The sequence below is a fragment of the Pyrgilauda ruficollis genome, unplaced genomic scaffold (assembly GCF_017590135.1).
Source record: "Pyrgilauda ruficollis isolate IOZ18807 unplaced genomic scaffold, ASM1759013v1 scaffold61, whole genome shotgun sequence".
NCBI classification, from domain to species: domain Eukaryota; kingdom Metazoa; phylum Chordata; class Aves; order Passeriformes; family Passeridae; genus Pyrgilauda; species Pyrgilauda ruficollis.
In genome coordinates this window covers 3,143,125-3,166,363 of record NW_024527822.1, presented here as the reverse complement: position 1 = coordinate 3,166,363, position 23,239 = coordinate 3,143,125, and the positions used below count along the sequence as shown (strand labels likewise).

Sequence of the window (23,239 nt, the reverse complement as noted above, 5' to 3'; positions counted from 1 at the left end):
ACTGCACTGGGGGTTAGCCACAACCTTCAGAAAACGATAGAAAAATACACTGTGTCCACCATCCTTTGTCCAAACACTAAATAACAGCCTGCCAAAGTTGGTAAATATTCCATGGAAGGCACAGGAGGCCACAAAGAGCATGTTTTATCAGTGGCCAGTACAACATTTGCATGTGGCAGAGTTCATGCTCTGCACCCAGAGCCACTGTGAGTTTTCAGCACTAGCATTGCACCTTGAATGCATTTTTCACCCCATCTCCTCGTTTCCAGGGATGCCATTATAAACAGAGGACCTGGTTTTACTATTCAGTAGCAAATAATCCAGCTATGCTGAGCACAATCCAATTATTGCTTGTAGTTACAGCAGGCTGAAGAAGTCATAAATAAATGAGCACGGTATTTAACATTTCAGTGCCACTGTAAGCACCCAGACCCTTGTTGGCTCTGTGTGAATGGCTTGGTGTAGGGAGGATTTTTGGCAGGCATGGCAGGGCAGCACTGTCCAAAGGCAGGTTGTGGTGCTCCAGGACAGCTGCAGGATAAATGAGGGGTAAATGCAGGTACCTTTTTTCTTTTGTTTCCCAGCATGAAGGTCAGCAGGGGCCTCTTCCTGCTCCTCTCTGCTCACCCAGTGGGAGCAGAGTGAACTCCTGTCAGTTCATGGGTGCAGGAAAGCCAGGAAAAGGTGCTTTGTGAAAGCCCAGACAGCTCCCAAGGGGACAAGGCTGAATGCTGGGCTCACTTTCCTTCTCTTGCCACCATTCCCAAAGCATCCCAGATGTTTGGTTTTGGGTTTCAAACCTTATTTTGAGAGGGTTTGGGCTGTTCAGTGGAAATAAAGCATCCTGCAGTATACTAGTTACTCATTACCTCATTAGCACAATGATGTATGAACAGCCACACAAGTACAACGATGCTCAGCTGCAATATAAACACAGTCACTGCTAAACTGACTCATTTAAAAAAGTATTCCTTACATCTGGCTGCTTTTTTTTTTTTTAATTTTTTTTCCCCCTCTGTTCTATTCTTTTCCTCCAGACTGCTTTCCTACATCTAACTTCACTTGTCCCAGTTTGTACAAGCTGTCACAAGTGCTGCAAGGAGGGAAGTGTCCCCAAGCAGGCAGCCTGCAGGGACCTGCTACACAGAGCCTGTGTCCATGTCTGTGTCCCTCTCCATCCCCAGGCAAAGCAGCCCAGAACTCTGCCCATGCTGTGATAGTGGTGAGGAGGATGCTGGTGTTTAACTTGTGCACTCATTTATATTCAACTGTAGGGTCAAATGAATTATTTTTTCTAAGTTATTGCTATTATTATTATTGTTATTATTAGTAGTAGTAGTTTCTGCCAGGGAGTCTATAAAAATGAAATTTGCAATTCTGCACCATCCCTTTACGTGATTTTGTTCCTGGCCACTTGGTCGTGCAGAAATCAGTTTTCTTCACTAGTTTGGAAAAAAAGCAAGTGAAGCATCAAAGCAGGTGGCAGCTTCTTGATTCTGTTTGTCAGAAGCAGCAAGCTGTCCTCAGCCATCCAGCAGTTTAAGGATTTTGTTTTGAGGGAATAAAAGGATGAGAGGGAAATGGGGTATTTCCTATGGATTGCCTTGTTTATTTGCTTGGGCTTGCTTGTTTCTCTGCGAAGGAAATCAGCAGGAAAAAAGAATTTCTAGTGAAAGCCATGAAAAGGGAAGACTTCCAGATTTCCCTCCAGATATTTTGCACAGCTCTACATAAAGTATTTAGTAAGCTGCTGCTGAAATCAACTCCTCTCAAGGGTTCTTCCCTCCCCTGACAGCAATAGAATGGCCTCTTATGGGGTCTCCAGGTCTGAGTGTTGGCTGTATTTTGGCTGAAATAACCATCTGAAACATTGAGAACTGACATCTTTGTTCTTTGGGGAGCTTTGTAACGTTGCTCTAACTCCCATGGATATTGTGGCATGGAAAGCCACAAGGACAGGCCAGGTCCTGATCTCCAGAGCTTTTCCCATGGGGTTGAAAAGCAGAGCTGCTGCAAACTGTCCCAGTTGCTCTAGAGAATCAAAGGCTAGAGCACACTGCACAAAGATCCAGTGCACCATCCTTAGAAGTTAAAAATCTAGTTACATGACTTGAAAAACCTTCCTGTTTCTAGGTAGGCTGAAGCAGAGGGGGCTGAATTCAGAGGTCATGAGATTCCTCACTTGACTCAGGAAGTGGCAGCAGAAGGCAGCAGATTTCTGTGGACTGGCACAATCCTCACACTTGACTGTAGGTCTGCACCAGCTCAAAATCTGAGTATTTGTGCTCTTCCTAGAGGGTTTGTTTATTTTGACCTTGGTGGAAGCTCCCAGCCCAGCACTGGCAGCTGCAGGAACAGTGCTATAAGGGCTCTGGGAATAACCACAGAGACAACCTATGTGATCACCACTGGAAAAACCCACCATTCACCACCAATTATCACACTCTAGGTCTCAAGAGAGGCTGCAATTATTCCCTGCTCCAAGTCTAGAGCAAATCAGCATTTTCCAGTAATTGCAGTGTAGTAACTATTGTAGATGTTGACTTTTTCATAGCAAACACTGCTCAAGCATTAGATTTACAGCCATGTTAGTTAGCTTTAGTGATTTGGGAATCAATTACCTTGCTGTAGAACATGACCAAAGATTATAGGGTAGCCCATGTAATAATTTACACTGCCATCTAGGAGGAAAACTGTAACTTCAGTGTTTCACATAGACAGACACCCTGTTTGTACAGCAATAATTCCAGTAATAACAGCCATAAAAAGAGAAAAGGGGGAAAGCAATGACTACAAAATAGGGGGAGACGTGTAGAGAGCACTGGGAGGTGTTGGGAACTTTGCTATTCTCATTTATTTTTCAGAGTGATAATGGTGGTAGCATTTAGTTCACGACTGTGCTTTCCCAGTTCAGCTCACTTGGGTTGATGCTGCACAGCCCTGCCCAGGACAAGGCTCATTCCAGCCCAGGCACTGGGACACAGCCACTGTGTGTGTTGTGCCATCAGCCACACAAATCCCAGTGCCAGCCCTCCCTCCCTCACTTACAACTTGCCCTCTCGGTTGGTGCCAGCACTGCTCATTTCCAGGATCAGTTTTTTATAGGCAGCATTTTGTCCATTTTCTGCCCACCTCTCTGCTCCCCAGCACTTGTTCCCACACTTGACTCTTTTGTCCTACATGGGGCAGGAAAAACTTCTGCCTATTTCTCCAGGTCCCTCTGAACAAAGAAAACATTTTTCCTTTAACTCCTTTGAAACAAGACCACCCAGGTCAGCTTTTCAGCCTGTGTTTCCAAGCAAGTTATGGAGAAAGAACATTTAATTAATGTTTTTCCTCCTGCAACGAAGTTGCTGCTGTGACACTTTAACTATTGGCTTTGTTCATCTTTCTCTCATTTATTTCCCATTTATTTCAGTCCTCCCTTCACATGAAGCTGGCAGCTGAGCTTTTGGAAGCATCCAAGTAGAGCAGTCCCCCTCATGAAACAACAACCAGAGAAATTATATGAAAACTGGTTACTCTCATTATAAAATGAACTACGACAGAGTCTTCCATATGCAAATATTCATCACCATACAATAAAAAGTGTAGACCAATACATCAGACAATTCCCTTGACTCTAACCAGCACAGCACACTCTGTTTTCAAAGCTACTAAGGTTCAAAAATATTTAGACTGCTTGAAAATAATGGAATTAACAAAATGCATAGAGTTGGGCTCTATTCTCCTTCACCTTCTGGATTCAGCCCAGAAAAGCAGGTTTTCAGAAAAATGTCATCTATCATGAGATTTGGCAACCTTGCACTCTCAGACCGTAAGGTCACTGTCACTGCAGCAAGGCAGCTGTCTCTGGGAGGAGGAGGAGGAGGGGCAGAAGTGCCTGACTGCAAGCCAGGGGACAGGAAAATTAGCATTGCTCTGAACGAGGAGCCTGAGCTACAGTGGGGAAACAGCATCATTGCCCCTCTGAGATGGTCCAAATCCTACAGGGACGCGTGACCCTCTCCAGCCACCTGCCCATCAGGTGGGGACAGCCAAGCCAGGGTCCCCAGAGAGCAGCACAGCCCTGCCACCATCCACGGTGGTGGATCCTCAGCAATCCTGCACAGACAAGGCACAGGAGAACCTTTTGTCATTGGTTTCCTTTGGATATGCAAAGGATAATGCACAAATGCAGTGAACTCCCAGTGCAGGTGTTTATCCCAGTTTTGGAGGTGCAGTTTATTTGTATTTAGTTGCAGCTAAGCAATGATTGCAAACATCAGGGACTGTGGGGCATTTGGGGTTTATTTCCTCTCCTACCTTCATACTGAGAATTGCTGCAGAAATTCTTGTTTTGCCTGAAAATATGTATTTCAATAACCTTGACTGGGTTTTAGCCTGTTCAATCGCTTTAATGACAGCCCTTCCAACACACTCAATAAGAAAGTGTTTTAAATGTACTCAAATTCTTATCAACAGAGTGCAGTCACCATCACTGTGTTCTGCAAAGCCAAACCACAAATATTAGAGAGTTTATTGTATAGCTTAATTGCCAGGTATCCTTTCTGACCAATGGAATATGCTGCTATAGCTAATCTGAATAGAAATTCTTACCGTATTTTGAATGAAAAAAGCCCAAAGAGTAATTGCAAAAGGTATCACTTTAACAATAGTTGATTTGTGTTTTGTGTCTGAAATCTCTATTCACCTCTCATGGTTTAATGAGTTACACTTCACACTCTTAGGACAGAGAGAAACATGTTATGATTAAACTCAGGTTACAGGTAAAGATAGAGAGATAATACAAGATGAAATGTCACCGAGAAATAGGTGGGAGAGAACAAATTCAACCATAATCACAACCTTTTCCATCTGTAAAACAGGCACTTAGTTTTCCTTAGCCCAAAGGCTGCAACAACACTGCAGAACTGCAAAAACTACCATTACAGTAGCCATCAAGTACTGGGGGTTTGGTAGTTGAGAAGTTCAGTAGCTCATCAGTGTTCAGAAACAAAATAACTCCTGTTTCTCACTCGCAGCAGTCAAGGTGATCATGGGGTAAAGGTGTTACTACAGTGCAAGTCCCACACCTCACCTGTGAGGTAGTGTCAGACAGGTTAGAGATGTTCTCAAAGTGGAGATTAGCTGTACAGTGATGACTTTTTATGAATCAGCACTGATCCATCCTTTCCTGCAGAAATGGAGCAGGGGATGACAGGCTGAGTGATGAGAGCATTTTTGAAGCCACAGCAACCAGGCTAAGTTGTTCACCCTTTTAATGCAGAGGTTCTGTGGTTTGAGATCTCCCCAGGACATATAAATTTCAGTTTCTCATCTCGTATTTTTGGAGGAAAATATCTATGCCTCTTATCCTACAACCTCACAAATGTCTGCAAGGCCTGTCACAGTCATTAGATGAAAGACATAAAGAGGCCTCAAAGAGGCATCAATACTCAACTCTTGTGTCCCAAACAGCAGCAAGCAAGGACTGCTGAGTCCCACCACTGGGACACTTCCAGGCTCTCCTGCCCTTCTCAGGGCTGGTCCTCAGCAGCCCTGGGTCTGTGTGGCCCGTGCAAACAGACTCAGACATCACAGGCACATCCCAGGATGGTGCAGACCCTGCAGACCCAGATGCTCAGAAACCAGACCAGCACTGTGTTTGGAGAGGAAATGAGCAGCCTTTGTGGGGTGAGCTAATCAAACCCTTCAGTCTCCTTAGCTAAGGGTTAACAGTCTTTGTGGTAACCACCCTGGACAGGGTATCAGGAGAGCTGGGGTTTATCCTGGTGTGCCTCAGTACTGAAAAGGAAATAGTTTTCGGATGAGCAATAGAAGCCCATGCTCCCAAAGACATCAGACAGGCAGCAATCAGACTCAAGTTAAACAATAAATCAAGTAACACTGAGCCTTTGCTCTAGCAGAACACCATCATGACTGGTTCTGTGTTTATTTAGAAGAGATTAGCCCATTTTAAATGTTTTCATGTTAAACGTAATTTGGGTGTTTGTTATTGACTGGGTATAAATGCAAACATTATTGGTCAGATAAATATTTTCTGACATACAAGATCTGCCCACTGCACTTTTATGACATGAGGCCTTACTTGCTCCGAGATTTATTTTCCGTTCCCTTCCTCTCTTTGTGGGGATTGCTTCATAAAGATTAAAAAAAGTGTAAAATAGAAATCACTGATAAAACTGTCAGAAACGGAGCAGCCTTTGTTAATCACCGATTCATTAGCTGGGGGAAGAAGAGGGGTCTGGAGCCAGCACAAAGGGTTTGGTGTCACTAGGCCTGTGATTTATTCCTAAGTCTGTCTCTCCCTCTCTCTCTGTGCCCAACTGGGCACAGGATCTTACCCAGGTAAATGGATCTCTCCATGACTCCATTTTCCCATCTGTTCAACGGAGGTAATGATCTTGCCTCACAGAGGCAGTGAAAACTTTCAATAAGAAAAGGTTACCTGAAAAACCACACCTGCATCTGAAATTAGGCTATCCCCTACTAACACCTACAGGAGCTTTCCCTGGCTTTGTTTGGTGGCAAGAAATGGAGTAGAGAAAAACACTTAAAGAAATAAAATAGTATAACCAAAAAGTAACAGAAATTGGAAAGCAAGCTTAGAGTACTTTTTATTTCAATTACTAAAATTGTCATTTTAGTATGTCACTTTAGCTCCTGAGCCCTTCTTTAAGCATGCAGTTATGTATTGAAACATTGTCTGAGTGGCTTTTTATTTTTGATACCTTTGTTTAGAAAAATCTTTTCATAATTATTTTGATGCCATTTTGAAATGTTCTCAGGATTTTCTGCAAAATGTGAAATAGAAAGCTTTTCCAACTGGTGTAAGTTTTGTAATCCTCAGTAGAAGGCAGTGTAAAACTACAATAATATTCTTCAAATCTGAAATCATGCAAAGTACAAAAGCTATTTCAGTACAAAAAGCCAAACAAATGAGAATGAGTTTGATTTATTCCTCTGTGCAAAAGAGAGTACTTCATTATGTAGCTCAGTGCAAGAAGTACATGTAGGTTTTGCCTAACAGGAGGCACGTTTTTGGTCTTGGCTCTGTCAGCTGATTCATTTGATGTCCTTCACAATTACCTGTGCTGCCTTTTGGCAACAAAGAAAGCTTCTGGCTGTCCTTCACCAGCACCAGTCAACTGCAGCATCTGAGGAAAGTGTGGGGGAGAAAAATTTTGCTTTTTTCCAGCCTTGTTCTCAGGTTCTTGCCATTCACTCCCTATTTGCTCAGCAGTTCCCCTTCATGGATGAGGTTGTTCACTTGCCTTTGGATGAAAGAGGTTTTCTCTTACTAGTAGCATTATAATTCTGCCTGCACTGGAGCCATGCTGGTGGTCTGACAGCATCTCTCCAGATCTCCCCCAGCCAAAAAGTGCTCCCTGCCAGCACCATCAGCATCTTCTAGAGCTCCTGCTCCTCCCCTGGGGAAAGGCCTTTCTATCTTCCACCGCCACCAATCCCTTTTTATGAATGGAAGAGGCCCCTGCCATGTCTGCTCCTTCCTGCACTGGTTTGCTTTCAAGCCATTTCAGGTGAAGATGGCAATATTCAGTGAACAGGAAGAAGTTTCTGAGGCAGAGCTTTGCTCAGCTCTGAAGAAAAGGGAAGCACGTGTCCCCTCTACCCTCCGGGAGAAGGGATTTGTGAGGACACGACCTCCATCAAGGAGGGGAATCCCTCATCCCTTCTATTCCTCCTGCAAGGACAGGCATGGCTCACAGCACGTTCCAGCAGGAAGATTTCCTTCTTTCTTCTTCTTAGTCCCAGACCCAGGTGGGTGCAAAGAGGAAGGAACTGCAGGAATGGCTGCTGTCTCCAGCATCACTCCCCTGAGTTGTGGGTGACCTGCTGGCACACCCAGCTCCTCTTTGGTCCCTTATGCACACTTGAGCTGTTTGCTTTGTTTGGCCTCTCGGATGCCAGGATTACCCGGAGCTAACTGGGACACAGGCGACTTACACGTGACTCCTGTCCCTTTCCACAGCAGCCCCAGGCTGGAGCTGGAGGCAGCAGGCAGGATTTGGCAGCCCAGGGTCACCAACCAGCTGGAGTTGGCTTGTCCCCACCATCCCTTCCAGCTGCCTCGTGGGGACCGAGCTTTGCTTCCCTGTGTAATAATCCTGCCAGCATGCACTTCCCTTGCCTAATGAAGGGAGGATTTATTGCACCAGCTCTCTGGGAACGTCGAGGTCTGCTTCCTTCCCTCTTCAGCTCTCTGAGATCCTTTAAGTACAGTCTGTGTGAAAATTAATCAGACGCCCTGGAGGCTTATTTTGTCCAAAGCTAAAGTCCTGCTTCTCCCTTTCCCCCCGCCTTTTGTGCCCCAATTACTTAAGGGATTGTCCTGGAAATTAATGAAAGCATGACATGGGAACAACACCCACAGTTCATCTCAGAAGGGAAGTGTTTCTATGAAAGGCTTAACTAGAAACATCTCGTGGTTCACCCAGCAAACCTGGAGACCTTCCCGGTTGGAAGCAGGCTGTGCCATGACAGTCGGTGTTGCATGTGCCCTATCTCCCATGGTTTACAGGTCCACACTCAGTCACGAGTCAGGTCCTGCTCTGAGCAATTGCATTTTGCTTTTTTGAATGAGATCCCTGTGGCCTCCACCTGGTTTCCAAAGTCCCCAACACGAACTGTCGCAAGGTCACAACTCTTCAAAACCTGTTACGGAGGAAAAGGGAGTGATGGGGACAGGCTTCGTGGTGGTACACATAACCCTCCATCTTTTTTTTGCTGGCCCTGGTCCATGGAAGCGGGTGAGGGCAGTCTGGTGGCTTGGGGGACCAACTGGGTCACATCAGTCTTTTCTACCTCCCAGTACCGAGGCCTATTCAGTGTATGGAGGATACAGATTGTTTCAGATGAAAAGAGGTGATGCCATTTCTTCTTCTCCAGCCAAACTACATCAGAGCTCATGAGCAGTAAGACCATTTTATACCATGAATTTCAGAGGGACCACGTGAATTAACCCACAGGCTAACCTGACATTTCATTTTCTAGGTCTGGCTGACCCTTGTCATGGCTACAATAAGTCAGCTGCATTGATTTACAGTGAAATTTGTATGCCTAACAGCTTATATCATCTCTGGAAATGGATTTCAGTTCCGAAGTTACTTAGGCCCATGTTGTTTTTTAAGTTTTGAGGCTTTTTAATCTTTTACTGCCACTTAAATATTATGAGTTAAGAGTTGTGCAATCAATGAGAGTTAGGCCATTGAACACCTCCCACAGGGAGGCAGGCCTGGACACCTTCAGCAAATCCTGAATGTTCTTTGAAAGCATTTTCCTCACCTTCCATGGGTTTCAGATGTGCCATATGGGGGAAATGGCATTGACTTCTGTAAAGCACTGTGCACCTCTTACAGATGCAAATCATGGAGTAAGTGTGAATATTACTTCATGACACGACATCTCCTCCAGCCCGTTAGTGCTAATTAATGCAATTCTGGGGGTAGACAGTATTCATTAAGCTTTTCTGAAACTACTAGAAATGTTCATGTAACAGCTCACACATTCTGATGGCACCCACAGTCCTATCACCACGTTCCCTGTAAAGTATTTTGATTCTTTAATCTTTGCTAACGAGAGTGGGAATGAATTGTCAACAGCAATTCTCCAGCACAAGGCTGTGGTGTTTCCTCCTAGCTTTATTACCAGGAACCAAGACAAAGGAATCAGCATGTTTTTATTGTGGCACAGAGGCATCTGCTTGCTGGAAGCTGGAGGCATCTGGTTGCTGGATTTTGTGTATGTCAAAGTTAAATATATGGGTTGCTGTTCAGTTTTTGGGACTTGCCATGATAGAATCAGCTTGGAAGAAGTGTGGCCATTCCTTGCTTCTAATCATTGCAATGACAGCAGCTTTGCTGCCTCCAGATTGGGTGTTTGCTACCAGGGTGTATTGTTTGGGTAGTGCCAGCTCCAGAGACTTTGTGAGATGATGGAATTTCCTTGAAGAAAAGGACTTTTGCTGATGCTGAATTATAACTGGGAAATCTGGAGAGGAATGTATATGAGTTGAATTACTTTTTTAACAGGGAAGAAACCCAGATCTGGCCAGTTTTTCTAGGAGAGAAGGGTGCAATGAATAAATGAGAGGAGTTGGGGCAAAATCCTTGTCCAGTTCTGGGGAAAAACCACTCTTTCTGGTTGGGTAATCACAATCAGCTCTTGACAAGGACAATACTCCACTGTCTTTCCACATTATAAGAAACAGTTCCCATTTCTAAGTTCTAAATTGTTAACTCCATCAGGTACCTAGGGGATGTTATCTTCACTACCCATCCAAGGGCCCCATGAGCAACACTTACTCAAAAGGATGTGTTAACATTTCCTGCAATAGTGGCAGACATTCCTGCTACATTTCCTTTATCCATCTTCACTTAGACAAGCAACTTATTTTTATTGCAAATGTTACTTCATGTGGGAAGGTGATTTTTCCTTGCTAGCTCTAATCAGGGTCAGGACTGAATCACTGCTGGGGTTCATGCTCTTCCTCAGCACTGCAGACAGAACCTCCTTGAGATATGTTGTGTCCTCTGCTGAAGGAAAGAGCAGAAGAGCATTAGGGAGGCAACTTGAAGTTTTACCTTTTTCTGAAATTAGTAAGTTTAAAATTCCAGGAGGTTGTGCAGTTTGTGTTCTGGAGGTTTGCCCCTCAGCGTTACTTCAGCAGCTGGATGTACACATGGATGAGATGAACCCATAAAACCACAATCTTTACCCTTGCAATGGAGCCATGGACATCCTGCATTTCCCAGAGCATGAATGGATACCTTTGCTGCTTCTTACCCCTCTGTCCTGACCTTGGGATCACCTCCAGAGCAGGGCTGGGCCACCTCAGCTGCTTGGTCCTAACCCTCAGCAGCCAGAGGTCAGAACTGCCTCAATATTTATCTCCTTTATCAAAGCCATCCCCTTGGGTGGAGTGAGCTGGATGGGTGAGCCTGCCTGGGCTGCATGCACAGCTCTGTGTTTGTGCCTGTGCCCTTAAAACAGGAGAGGGAACTGTGCTCATGCTCTAGCATTTGATTATTGTATCCAGAAGGACACTGCACCCCCCTGGCCCCTTTATGTCCAGAGAGTACATAGAGACTCATGGTCCTGACTTTGAGTCTGACAGCAAACCAAACCCAGCAACATCCCCAGTTAAAATGAGACATTCTGCTCCTTCACCACCACCATGTCAGGAGAGTGACTTTGTCATCTTCCTGTGGGGCAAAGAGGGAAATTTTCTGTATCCTGTGAAAGTTCCAGATCCACCCTCACCATGAGCATCCTCGTGGTGGCATGATGCCAGCTGAAAACAAATGAAGAAAAGTGCTCACCTCCACACCTCCCCTCCCAAAGCAAACCACTTCCCAGCAGTCTGTTCCAGAGCATGGCACAGCAGCTGCCTCTGATTTTTACCCAGTGAGAATAACCCCAGTCCCAGAGAGAAAATAATGATGGAGGAGCAAAGCAGTGGAACAAGCCAGAGCTTTAACCACAGGCGTGGTTGCTTCATGGAGTGGGTGCTTCATGCTGTGCATGTTTAAATCAATAAATCAGCACTTTTTGGAGGCCCACACACACTGTCTTTCTTGACTGATCTAATTATTTAATAGTGACACCCTTGCATGAGGGTTACTCTACTGCAATGTGTAGAGATGTTCTATTGCTGGCCAGCATCCCCTCTCTTTTACACCATCACAAGCTGCACCCTTCACCCAGCCAGGAGCAGGGGGAAAATCATCAGAAGGGAGGCTGCCCTCTTTTCCAGGGCTTCAGCCTGGCAGGAGCTGCTGCCTCCAGCCCCACGGGTGCTCGGGGCCCGGGGCTCTGCTCGGAGCATCCCCGCTGCTCTCGCCTCTCTCCGTTATCATCCCAAGGTGTGCACGTGTGGCCAGGGGGTGAGTACCGGCACCCCGCACCCTTCCTCCCCTTTCCATCCTTCATCCTCCTCCCAGAGGCCAGGGGGAGCCCAGATGTTGGCAGGCCCGAGCCAGGTTCATCTGTTTCACATGACCCAGCGCCAACTGCTGCTCGCTGCCCTCCTCCCTCCTTCCTCCTCTTTCCTCCCCCTCCTCCTCCTCCTCCTCCCCCCTCCCCGCTCCAGCCTCGCAGCCTCGCAGCGCGGCAGCGGCCGCGGAGGAGCCGGGCGCCGGGGGCCGGCAGGCGGGGAAAGGGAAGAAGAAGGAGGAAAGGAAGGTTCCGGCATCCCGGCAGGGAGGATGGGACGGCCGTAGGAGCGGTCGGGAGCGGAGGGAAGGGCCGCGCATCCCGCGCAGCCCGCGGCGGAGAGGCGGCGATGGATGCGGGGCGGTAGAGCCGCGGCCTGGACGCGGAGCGGGGGGATGCGCTCGTCCCGGGCTCGGAGCTGAGGGGCCGCCGGGGCCGCCGAGGCAGCGGAGAAGGTAACGGGGTCTTTGTCTGCGATGGGGAGGCGAGGCGAGGCGGGCCGGGGCTCCCCTTGCAGCCCCGGCCCCCCGGGGAAAGCCCAGCCGCAGTGTGCGGGCTGCTCCACGCCCCCTCCCTCCATTTACCTCAAACGGAGAGAAATGTGGGCAGCAGCTGCTCTGCCTGTCCTTTCAAAAATAAACATCCCCAACCCCAACCCCTTGGATTCGGTGGGCGAGTAACGGAGCCGAGCGCGGCGGCTGGGGAAGGAGACGGTGTGTGTGGGGGAGAGGAGCCGGGTGTGATTCCTTCCCCCTTCCCAAGCAATCTGCCTGCCTGTCCCCACTGACTGCCAAGATGGACTGCTCCTTCCCTTCCCAAATGGCTGCAGCAAGTTTAATGCAGAGCCGGGGGCTTCGCTAAGGGGAAAGCCTCCGGCTTGCTTTTCCTTTCCCATGTGCACCTTTTCCTGAGTCGGGAATAGAAAAGTTGCTCCAGATTCAGGGCTAGAAAAGACAAATGTGTGTAGCTCTGCTTCCAAACTGTGCCCGTATGGGAGTGCATCTGCACGCCCTGCAGGCTGGCTCCGCGTAAGGAGGGTTCTTGGCCGCATTGTTACCCGCTGGCTGCTGGCGAGGGCAGCAGAAAAGTTGTTTCAAACCTCTCCATAAAATTTCCAGGAGAGACAATTGTTTCTAATAATAGCCCTGGCAGCGGTTTAGCAATACAGCACGCACAGATGCGGAGCTATCTAGCAAATCTCTCGCAGGCGAGTCAGGTCGCAGGGAAAGCTGAACTCCCGGCTTGTTGGTTTGGTTTGGGATTTTGAAGCGTTGTCCTGAACAAAAACGCCGGCACCGCTCGCCCTTTCCAGCGGCGAAGGGGGTGTGGTGCCTGTGCCGGTACTTCATGGGCTCGGCTGAACCGGGCTGCTCTCGCTATCGGGAAGGGTCGGATCCTGGCTCTGCCCAGCTCCAGCTGGATATCGGGGAGTCTCGGACCCGCTTCCCTCCAGACTGGTGCCCGGGGGCTGATGCGCATCCCCCCCGTGCATGGAGGGGTCTGTCACGGGCGTGGGTGTCTGTGCCATCTTCCCTGCCTAGAACTGCCTGCCAGGCACCGGAGAATTCCCAGGGTGCTAACCCCCTCAGGCTGGTCCCTTTCTCCCCGGGGTGATGGCAGAGGCCCCGCCGGAGGGCTGCTGCCTGCACACTCACTCGGACCGCGGTGCTGACCCTGGCCGGGCTCGGCTTGGTGGCTCAGAGATGCTCGACCCTCCTGGCACAAGTTACAGGCAGCCTCTTCCAAATATTAATATTTGGAAGGTGGTTTTAAGCATCGGTGCCAGGCAGGTATGTGCCACGCTCTGCAGGAGGTGAGCTGCTCACGGGGTGGTTTCTGCAGCCCAGCTGTGCTGCTGAGCAAGGGGCTGTGGCAGAAGCGTGAGGAGGCAAGGATTTATTGCTTCTTGGTACATGAGGGGATATTTTGAAGGGTCTTCAGCTCAGAACCACCTTGTGCTGCTGCTAAGGTCAGCTGTGTCCCTCAGAGGACCAAACAGGCTGAAGGAGTTGGCATTGCTCATCCATCATGATGTGTGATCAGTTTCCACAGAAGGGAGAAGTGCACCAGTGGAGCATAGTATGTGGATTTATGCACGTGAAAAATAAGCATTTTGTTATTTGGTTAATTTTTGTTCTAAATGCCCAGGCTAAAAATATGGGATCTCTCATGTTGAACATAGATGCACCAGTGAGCCACTCACAACCCTTGTGGGCAAGCTACTCTTGTCTCCTTGTAGACTATTTCTGGTGGTCTTGTTGTTGCATGTCTGAACTGGTTTGCATTAAAAATGCACCTTGATATTTGATGATACCTGTGGTCACAGCATTGGGTTGCTCAGGGCCCTACAGCAATGCAGCATCACTTGGTGCAGGGAGATCCTGTCAAACTAGCCAGGTCAAGAGCTTCAGCTAGTGCACTGGTTGTTGTTAAGAGGGACATAAGCCTGGGGGAGACTTCCCAAGCCATGGAATCTAGTCCCACACATCACAGGTAATTACAGTGGTACATATCCCCTTTGTTGATACTGTTACTGTGTGAGTAATCGCAGAAGGCTTGAATCAGTTTTGAGTACAGCTTAACAGCAAAGCCAAAGTGAAACTGCAGGTGTGGATGAAGGAGAAAATGCTTTATTAGGGAGAATTGGAAAGGGGCTGGGGAGTCACTGAAGTCTCAAGCTGCAGTCTGTTAGCACTGTGAAGGAAGGGTCATGCATTGCAAGGGGGATGACACGTGGGGAAGGTATTAAGGAGTGTGTTGATCCAGCATTAACCAAATTTGGGGTCAGGGCTTAGTGGTGTCCTCTGAAGATGCAGAAGGGCTCTGTATGACCCACTTCTTGTGAGCTGGGTTGCTGGGACAAGCAATGACTGCTGTGATGCACAGGCCACACTTAGGCTCAGCTCTCAGGAAACTTGGGTGTCTTTTACTCAAAACTCTCTGTGTTTGAGGAAATCAAGGTTTCTGATTCTCTGAGCTGCACCCAGAATCTCTATCTAGGTGGGAGCCATCCTACAAATGGCCATCTCTTGGGAAGCTGGGGGGATGTATGGGGTCAGCCATAAGAGCAGTTATCTGTAGTTCCCTGGATCCCCATGCTTCATCACAGGATGGGGTGCACAGCTGGCTCCCAAGGTCACTCAGCAATGCCAATCTCCAGTCATCCTTGCTCTTCCAGCAGCTGGAGGAGAGAGCTGCCCTGCAGCCCCAGTGCACAGCAGCCCAGCAGGCAGCAAGGTCTGACAAGGTTAAGCTGTGATGGAATTGCTTACAAGCCTCCTCCAGCTCCAAATCCCAGGTTGTCCCAGCCTCTCTCAGGTTCCCTAAGCCTTGCCCAGCATGGCCTCAGGGACCACTGCAGCTGACAACAACCATTGATATTTCTTCTGCTCCCAGACTTACAAAAACTTAATCCCTAGCCCTGCTGTAAATCTTAGTATGTGCCATGTCCTAGAAAGCCACAGTTTGGTGAGGCTACACAGTGAGCTGGAGCTGGAGCCCCTGTCTTCTTTTCTGGGAATGAACCTTGTCAAGGACCAAAAATGACTTTGATTGCTTTTCTCTCTGATCTGAGACTGGGAAGGGACCCCAGACAGATATTTGATCAGTTCTGAGCTTCTGGGAGCACTTTCATGTTGATGAATTGCAAGCACACAAGTTTTGATCTTGTCTCCTCTGCTCCAAGTCACCTTTGCCCTCCACCTACTCACGAGTCGATGTCAGCCTGAAGGTTTACTCTAGTAGGCTGCCTGCCAAAAAAAGTAGAAGACCCTGATGTATCTCCCCTTCCCAGTGTACCTCTGCTTCATGGCTGTGTGATACTCCTCTGAGGCCCCAAGTCTGGTGCCAGATGCTCTGGGTGCCTCTCTGGGTGAGGAAGGACTTCAGCCCTTGCCAAGCCTTAAAGTGCAGAGGAGGCCAGAGGAGCTGGGACCATCTGATTTCCAGGGCCACCAACAATGTTCTTCTTTACAGCCCACTTTGCTCCTTTCCTAACAGATAGACAATACTTCTGCTTTCGTCCTGAGCTTCTCTGTGACATTTTCACGTGGTGTGGAACAGTTGCTGTGTCTCCACACTCAAGAAAAGATCACTAGGGGTTAGCTAAATGATCTTTTCACCCTCTGCCTGCCCTGGTGGCATGAGGTGTGATTTAGTGTAGTAATCTTTGGGAAAAGTCATTGAGGCAAAAAAAGAGGTAGGCAAGTTGACTTTTTGTTACTTAAATTCACTGTAAAAAGGTCCAATGAAAATATCCTGGAAAGCTGCAAACCAAAAAGAGGTTGATATTCCCATTTTGGCTAGAGAAATCCTTTTGTATGTACACTTCCACACATAATGCCTAACATTTTGACAACGGCTGTTGGGCCTGCCAACCCACTAGGCTCAGGCTCTAGTGTTTGGATTATTTATTTATTTTTCTTCTTAGAAGTCTCCAGATCTCCCAATCAAAATAAACCCACCCTTGTTTGGGTTTCCTGGTCGTGTGGGATTGAACGTGGCTGCAGCTGTACCACACACACTGTAAGCACTGCTGGCATCCCATCCTTCCCAGCTGAAATGGTTCATGCAGGGAAGTGCTTGCAGATAGTGGAGCAGCCATGGGCTGACCCTGGCTTTATGCAGGACAAGCAGGGGATGGAAAGCTGCTGCATCAAGTGAGCAGCTTGGAAAGGCAGCACAAAATCTGAAGCTAAAACGTGGCACCTGTCCTAGAGAGGGGAGTGTGGATTGAGCTTTTTCCACATTTAAACATGGTTTTGTCCTTGCTGTGCATAGGGAATGTCTGTGCTGGCTACCCCCAGCCAGGGTTTTGTGAAGACACTCATCATCCCAACACGTGGCTGCCACGTGTGTGCTCACACACTCATTTCCTGGTGAAATGGGGCACGCAAGGGGACAGGGATGATTTAGGGGATGTGTAATCAAGCACAGTTCTTCCTTTGTGCACACACACATCCTCCCCCAGAGTGGAAGTGTGCTGGAAAATAAATCTGGAAGGTGACTTCCACTGTCTTCTGCAATTCTGGACTGCAAAATCCAAAAGAGAATGAAGCTCTATCTGAAGTGGCCTGGGCTCCCTGGGATGCTTTGCATCCCTGCTGGGGTGGTTGTGCAGTCAATGGAGGTGTCACCTGGGCTTGTGCTGCAGGAGGTGGTGGGAACTGGGAGAAGAGACTTGCTCCTCACCAAGACCAGGGAGTGCTGCCCGGAAGCACTGAGTCTGCTTTGCCTCTGTTGCACCATGGAATGTGCCTTCTGGAGTGCTAATGGCAGTTCTGAGGGAAATCTGCAAATCCAGCAGTGCTGGGCTGTGTCCTCACTGTCTCAGTCCCCTCTGACAGGCACAGCTGATGGTGTACATGGCAGAAGGCGGCTCCAAAATGGATATTGAGTCTATTGAATCCTGGGAGCATAGGGCTTAGGGGTATCAGATCCAGCTGCTGAGTTTGCAGACATTGCATCAGGCTGTTCCCTCTTCTCTTCCCATCCTTGACTCTTCTGCATTGATTCTTCACAGTACTGAAGAGCTGCTGAGTTTAGTTCCAGAAAGGAGCATTCTTCCCTGGCTCTTAAAAAGCAGAGGCATATAGTAAAAAATAGGTTTGTGCTGAAGTGTTCATTTCAGGTCTCTCCTATGCAGAGGTTACAGATTGTCCATATTTAGTATGTCGTGAGATGCCCTGATGCAGAGATGACCTGGTCTTGCTGCACCAATAGCAGAAGAATTCTCAATACAGGGGTGCAATATTCTGGCATTAGTCAGGCTGTGAATGGGGGTATAAAAGCACAACCTGTGTCCTGAAAGTAGTTTTCCCTGCTTGAGCCCTGAGTAGGGCTAGTCTGAGCTCTAGTCCTCACCAGAAACACAAGTGTTCAGCATCAGGAGCTGTCAGGGCTGGAGAAAGCAGGTTGGACCCCTTTGTACCCCTGATCCAGGGTGTGCAGCAGAGCCCTGGGAGTTGTCCCAGCCCTGCAGCCCTGCCCCACTCAGCAATGGGTGCACTGGGGAGCAGAGTGGGAGCAGAAATCATCAAACCAGACTTCTGCAAGCAGGACTGTTTTCTGAAAACACCTGCATCTCTGAGGATGAGTCAGCTGCTTGTCATCTGAATGTGCTCCGCATCTCACCCTGTCCTGCCCGTGAAACCCCGCTCTGGGGGATGGTCCCACCCTGCACTGACCCTGCCAGCTGCTGCTGCTGCTCAGGCAGAACTGCATGCAGCTGCCCAGCCTGGGCACAGCCACAGCCCTGGCTCTCCACATCAAGAGTGTGTCAGACCTGCTGATTAGCAGTGGCTGGAAGCAGCCCGGTGACATATTTTCCCACTGGAAGCATATCAGTTCTTGGAGTGTTATTCAAAACAAGAAGGGGGAAAGAACCAACAAAACCAACAGTTCTGTACACAGATTAACATTTTGCTTTTTTTTTTTTTTCCTTTCACATCTGGAATGACTTTTGTAAGCGTGTTTGCTATTATGTGCTATATATAACACTGCTCAGTGCTCTCCATTGACCTCTCTGTTACAGCACCTGAGTGATGCAGTGCCCAGTGCCTTGGCTCCATTGATCAGGCCAGCACCACTCACACCTCCCAAGGCTGAGTGATACAGTCAGTACAAAACACCCAATGAGCACTAAAAGGACACTTCAAGCCATAAATCTTAATTTGTCCTTTAAAAATATTTCACACATACTATCACTTCCACTGCCTTGGGTCACTTTGGTCATCTTCCTATGAACCCACATTGATTTTTTTTCCCTCTGGCAAATCACATTAGTTTCAATAGCAAATAAATTGTCCTGTTTTCTTCTATAACTGAACGAAACCTCCTGTGAATGTGTTCCCAGAAGACTTGGATGCTCTCATGTAATTACACCCTGTCTGCATGCACAAACAAGTGATATCTGGAACATTTTGCTGAAAGTATGCCACGTTTCAAGTGTGAAACTGTACAAAAAATTTAAAATTTTATGTGTGTTTACAAGGAATTTAACACACCGAGTGTAGGAGAGATTAACAGACATGATAATACCTTTGGGAAAAATAATAATAATAATAATAATAATAACATATTGCCATGTACTTTATTGCCACATGGTCGTTATCCTATGATGACTCACAGTGCTTGCTGCAGAATATGGTAGGGAATGAACCATAAGGTGACCAGGAGTTCCCACAAAGAAGTTGATGTGACTTATAAAGGCTTCAAGCTCCTCATTGGTAAAGGATTTCCCTCATAGATAATTTACATCATTTTCCCTTTGTGTCCTTTGTGCAAAAAGAGTGAATACAGAGCTCTTCCAGGGGAATCCTCACCCTTCCAAGGCATATCTTGGTTTTCTTGAAGCACAGCTATGCTCAAAAGTTGATGAAGCACCTATCCCAGGAGCACTCTGCTTGTCCTTGTGCAAAGACACCAGAGATCCTTTATCCTCTTTCCCTCTGGGCCTGCCATTTTAGCTCTGCTGTTGATATTTATTTCTTTGGGCTGCATTAGGGACTGGCAACTCAAATGATGGATCACAGCTCTCACATGCAATGTGCAAACATGGGATGAAACTGCAGAACTTGCCTTAGAGGGATTATTATCCAGAAAATAAGTTCACCCTGGGGGAAATACAAAAAGAAAAGATCACCAAATAAAGATGTTCACAGAGTTTGGCTGAGCTGAGTTGGATCAGGAGAAGTTTATGTACAGGGCAAGTTATTTTGGGTGTTAACTGGGAAGTTGGCAGCAAGAAAGTCTGTCTACCTGTTGTCTTATTAACAGAGGTATAAGGGGGACTATTTTTGCAATGGTTTTTTTCTTGTGATAGTGGCAGTTTTTCAGTCTTTGGGCATTCCTTTGGCATGCAGAGGAATAGCATAGTCTGGATGAGCAGTCCCAAGGCCTTTAAGGTGGGATGAGGCTGTGGGCTGCCCTTGCCATTCCCCTTCCACTTCCCATAGGATGCAGCCCTTTGGCTGAGTGGTTTCATTTGGATCCAGTGGTTTCACCAGACCTAAAGATGCCCTAAATGTGAACAGCTCATGATCTGCTCTGTAAGAAGTGTTGGAATTCTGAGCAGGACTGCAGCTCTTCCTCTCTCACCAGGGCTTGGTGTTGGCTCCAGGCAGGAGCTGATCTTCCAGGGTGGTGAGGCTGTGCAGGGAAGTCTGCTGGGAGAGGATGGAAGACCCATCCCCTGACTCATTCAAAACTCATCTGACTGACTGCTGCCAGCAGGGAAGAGCCCCAAGCTGGTGGGAGGAGGAGCAGTGGGCTGCTCTTTTGCACTATTATTTATTTATTATTTATTTCCTTACCCATTGCTGGGTGCAGCCAGCTTGCTGCACGTGCAGAAAGGCTGTAGGAGAAACGTGGGCTTCCCAAGTAAAAGTGGAGGAGACAGCTACAAGATTCCAATTTGAGGCAAAGTTTTAACAGCTCTGGCATGTTCTTGACCTAGAAATGCTGTCCCCAAAGCAGGTGACCGTGTTGAACAACCTGCACAACTGACCAGCTGAGTCAAGGTTTATCAAAACACACTTCTGCTGTGTGCAGAAGGTGTTTCAAATCTGTGAGGTTTAGGACATCTGTGAGCAGTAAATACTCTAGACTAAAAATAATAAATAATACTGAAGACTGTAATTTCCCTGTGGTCAGCCTCAGGTCCAGAGCTCAGAGGATGCTCTGATCAGGCATATCAAAACTCCTACACTCTCCACTCCTACCTTGTAAATAATAATAATTACTTAATTGTTCATAATTCTTTATTATTATTAGGGGGATAATTCTTGGAAGCTGGTATATTTTTATAGGGGCAAATGGTTTATTTCCTTGCCAAGAAAGGGAAGGGAAAGAGTTACAGGGAGTCAAACATAGTAAAAAGTCTGTGTTGGGAATGCCCTCTCCTCCTGCCTCAACATCAGAGGGCAGGGAGGGTGCAAGAATTTCTGCTTCCCTTTGTATTTGGACAGATTTAGATCTGTATTATTTTCAAGAAAGAAAACAATACGTGACCTAAGCCAGCACAGCCTCCATTCTAGCGAGGAAGCCGGTCTGTCCAGGAAAGGGCTCTCTTATCTCAGGATATCACTGAAATCAGGCCGTGGGGCCGGCCGCGCTCAGAGCAGTAATTCAGCATCTGTGGGTAATGCCCTGCTCGGTTTAAAACGTGGTGGTGGAATTAGATTTCATTCTGACTACACGGCTCAAGCACCAAGTGTTTCGAGGTTAAGACGCGGCATTCCCGGCTTTAAAGTTCGCCTGAGAGTTATTGCTTGATGTTGTAAATGGACTTAAGGACCGTAGGAGACGGTTTTTCATTTCAGCCCTGATACAGTAAGCCACTTAAACACTTGCTTATGTCACACTGAAATAAAGGGGATTTATGGACACAGCTATGGGCTTTGCTGAATCAGAGCATTTTTGCTGAGTGCTGTTTAGGGGAAGCATGAAAAATAACCTGTGCAGATGTCCCTGGGTGATGCCGAGCCCGAGCAAGGCTGGAAAGCACTGCATGGAGGAAGCGAGGAGCCCCTGGGCAGGCCAGGAATTCTTTTGTCAGCTCCTAAGACAAAACAGGGAAGTCACCAGGTCACTCAGCCTGCAGGTTGCCTTAATTTTTGTCCCATTGCTCCGTGTCGGCATCCACACAATGGCAGGGTCGCGCCATCCGTCCCAGTGGTGCTTCCAACAGGGTGACACCACGGCTGACACTGTCCCACCTCCCTTCTCCAGGAGGGCTCTTGCTTTCTAATTCCTGAAGCCGTTCACTAATCCATTGGAAAGGACATTAATTTTTCAAGGAGTGGGATAAAGAAGCTCGCAGGGAAAGCCAAAGGCCTCGCATGTGACACATTCCTCTGGTGCTATCAAACCTGTGAGAGGTGCTGCATCATTGTCAGCTGCTGTTTTCTGGCCGCTCAATCCAGCTATGGACTGTGCATGTATTTCAGAGACTCAAAGCACTTCCATAGCTGGGAAACCCACACTGCTTTAGAAGGTGAAGTCTGGTTGTGCATCAGCCATTGGCTGCTTCTCTTCATAGCACCATTGTCCATTCCTACAGCATATTTCTGTGGTCCTTCTCAGCTTCAAAGCTACATTTGCCACCAAGTTCCCTTGAAATGGAATACTTAAAAGGTTGTTCCAGTGTAATTGAATATGCAACATCGTGGTTTTCTTACCAAAGTACTGCTAGAAGGTGACAAATGCCTGAGAATAGAGCTGGGATACCCTTCCCAGGGGAAAATACAACTGGCTTACAGCTAACCTCTCCTGCTCCAGAGTACCAAATAGCCTTTCCCATAAGAAATAATAGCATGAACAAATTTGAATGAAAAAATGTTGTCTAATGGGTTCCTACTTCTTCATACCCAATTCCTGGAAGTGTTCAAGGCCTGGTTTGATGGGGCTCTGAGCAACATGATCTAGGGGGTGGCATTCCTGCCTGTGGCACAAGGGTTAGATCTAGATGGTTTTTAAGTTCCCTTCCATCCCAAACCATTCTGTGATTCTATATTGCTTATTTCAGAAAGCTCAGCTCATGTTCTGACTGTGTTGCTGACCTTGGCAGACAGGACAGGCTACATGGACCTCTGTTCACAAGCCAGGAGTAATGGGCCAAAATAAAATAATTTTTCTGCCTCTTGAAAAAAACAGTAACACAAACTGTTCACCATTTACCTAGGAAAGACTTGTGGAAATAAATAGTGGAAATGAGGACTGTATTGAGAAATAACAGTTTCTCCTGTCTCACATCCTCAGAGCTTCAAGCCACTGAAGCACAGGTGCCTCAGATATTGCCCATTTCAGTGAAAAGGAAGAGCAGGGAAGTGAGTATGTGTGAGGGCCTTGGGCTTGGACCAAGGGGATGGCATGAGCAGTGCTGCAGACCATGGTGATGTGCTCACCAGTGCAGGGCAGTGGGCAAGTCCCATGGCTGGGACAGATCAACCAGATTTGCACCAACACGTGTCTTCCTCCTCTTCATAGGTATTTTTCCCATTGAGTCACACCTAAAGGACCAGATTTAAGCATTGGAACAGGTTTTCCAGGGAAGTGGAGTCACCATCACCAGAAGAGTTTGAAAAAGGAGTAGGTGTGTCACTTCACAATATGGTTTAGTGGGCATGATGGTGTTTGGTTGAAGGCTGGTCTTGGTGTTCTTGGAAGTCTTTCCAACCTTAATGACTCTGTGATTCTATGACTGCAAACACAGGCAAACCCCAAGGGCAGAGCCCAGCCAGTGCTCCTCCTCCTCTCATGTCCCCCCTCCCAGGTCCCCATC

At 47.5% G+C, this 23,239-nt stretch overlaps 1 protein-coding gene across 2 annotated transcripts in view; it reads left to right on the top strand.

Moving 5' to 3' along the window:
* Positions 1-23,239, top strand: part of FRMD4A (FERM domain containing 4A) — a 209,949-nt gene that overhangs the window by 54,040 nt on the left and 132,670 nt on the right. The window contains exon 1 of one of the 2 annotated variants that reach the window (XM_041483776.1): positions 12,303-12,413. The exons of the other annotated variant lie outside the window; for it this stretch is intronic. The gene's annotated coding sequence lies outside the window, so the exon portion shown is untranslated. Of the gene's footprint in view, positions 1-12,302; positions 12,414-23,239 lie in introns of those variants that run through there. 2 annotated transcript variants of the gene reach the window in all.